At 36.1% G+C, this 1,873-nt stretch overlaps 1 protein-coding gene across 1 annotated transcript in view; it reads left to right on the forward strand.

The window, feature by feature from the left end:
- WASL (WASP like actin nucleation promoting factor) overlaps positions 1–1,873 on the forward strand; it is a 23,443-nt gene that overhangs the window by 8,685 nt on the left and 12,885 nt on the right.

Consider the following 1,873-nt stretch of genomic DNA (forward strand, 5'->3'; position numbering starts at 1 on the left):
TTAGAATTGCAGGATTAAAATCAAATTGGCATTAAGAGTTACGTAAAATGTATTAGTCTGTAATTTCCTGGGATTTATGTTCTACTCATTTGTTATAGCTAGGTCTCTTCATGCAAATAAAGAGGACTTATTGTGGTTGAACCGACCTCGCAGTGAAGTTCTGGATGAAATAAGCATTTGTCAGAGATCAGGTTTTGAGAGGATCTTTAAGAACCGTGTGGAAAAATTTTGTTTCAGCTGTTGAGTAGTTTGCATTTATTGTAGAGCTGTCTGTAGTCTGAGACGGATGTCCAGGGAGGTTCTGAAATCAGAAGAATTTCTTAGAAATTCTATTTCAAAATGTTCTGTACCACGTTTTCGGGAGCCCCTTCTGAAGATGTCACAGATGCTGATGTCATTGGATGCCTGAGGCCACTGTACTGTCAAGTACTTCCTAATGATGAGCTCTATATGCCTCTCTCATCTTCACTTATTGAGCTATCTACACCTGACGGGGAAAGTGCATGTGTTTTGATGGGAAAAATTTTGTTGGATATAAATATGGCAGTTCTAGAAGAAGACAGTTCTTTCCAGAGTTCTTTTATCCCTCGTGGGAATCTAAGGTCTAAGCCTGATGGTAAGAATAACTTTCATCTAGAGGAATTTACTATGATCTCTGGTGTGAATGTTAATATCAGAGAGTTAGGTATCAGTCCTTAATTTGAGCTCAGCTGAATAAAATTTCATTTTGCAAATGGATGCTGCTTTGCACTTGTTAGAACCAGTTCCATTCAGAACCAGTTCCATTTAGTTTTGAGTTTTACATGGATAAAGGTATATTTTCAAGGGCTAAACAAGGACTGAGTTGAGAAGGATATAAAAAAAATTGCAAGCAGTTTTCAGTGCAAGGGTATGTATTTCTTCTTGAATGTCAGTATAGCCTTTGAAAAACTATAAATATCGTTGTCTTAAGGAGAAGGTTTGATATTGGTAAATAAAGTGAATATGAACTCCTACAGTATTTTTTTTCTTTTTGAATTTAAATGAAATTTAAACCCTAATTTTGCAGTTATCTTGCGGGTTTACTTAACCTAATGTGAAGTTTTGGCTTGATAATATTTCGCAGTTGATTAAGTTAGTGCAAACTTTAAGTGTAACTTTTTCAACAAAGTGGTGCATAGGTGTGAGTGGTCAGTTAGTAGTTTTGCATTCTGTCACAGGACAGCTGTTAGATCAGAGCTCTCTCAAAGCATTTCTGCATAACAGAGAAGACTTGAGAAATTTTGTTCTGCATTTCACATGCAATTTCACAAACTTGTCCTCCAAGACTGCCAGAGGAATGTAGGAGTTGTCATATGCTTTAAAATGAGTTTTGTCTATCCCAGTATCTTGTTTGTGTTCCATAGTCTGGCCATTACTAGATGCTTCCCCTTGAAGTGTTACGTTGCAAATGGCAGATAATTTATCTGTCATATTGTCTGCTTCTCTTTTCAGGCTGTGAAAACAGCTTATTGGTCTTTCTGGAATGCCTAGGATAACTGAGTAATCCGTACAAAACACACTTAGAAATAAATAATACCAAAATAAGGTTCTGATTGTTTTAACTCTAAGGGGTGTTTTTTATCACGTGCCCAGTAAAGCTGGATGTGTGAATCGTGTTCTCATTGATTGGCTAACCATACTAAGTTAGAGTATGCTTTTCAAACTAGCCCTGGCCAAACTGCTCTTAAGTAGACTTGCTTGATTTCATTTATGGGAGAATGAGATTTATTCTTTTAGTAGGTTTCTTTGAATATACACATATATGCACATACACACATACATGAGAAAGGAATAAATTGCCTCATCGTGTTTAAATACCACTGTCACTTATTAAGAAAAGTTACCTTCTGTA

Source organism: Meleagris gallopavo, chromosome 1 (genome assembly GCF_000146605.3).
Source record: "Meleagris gallopavo isolate NT-WF06-2002-E0010 breed Aviagen turkey brand Nicholas breeding stock chromosome 1, Turkey_5.1, whole genome shotgun sequence".
NCBI lineage: Eukaryota > Metazoa > Chordata > Aves > Galliformes > Phasianidae > Meleagris > Meleagris gallopavo.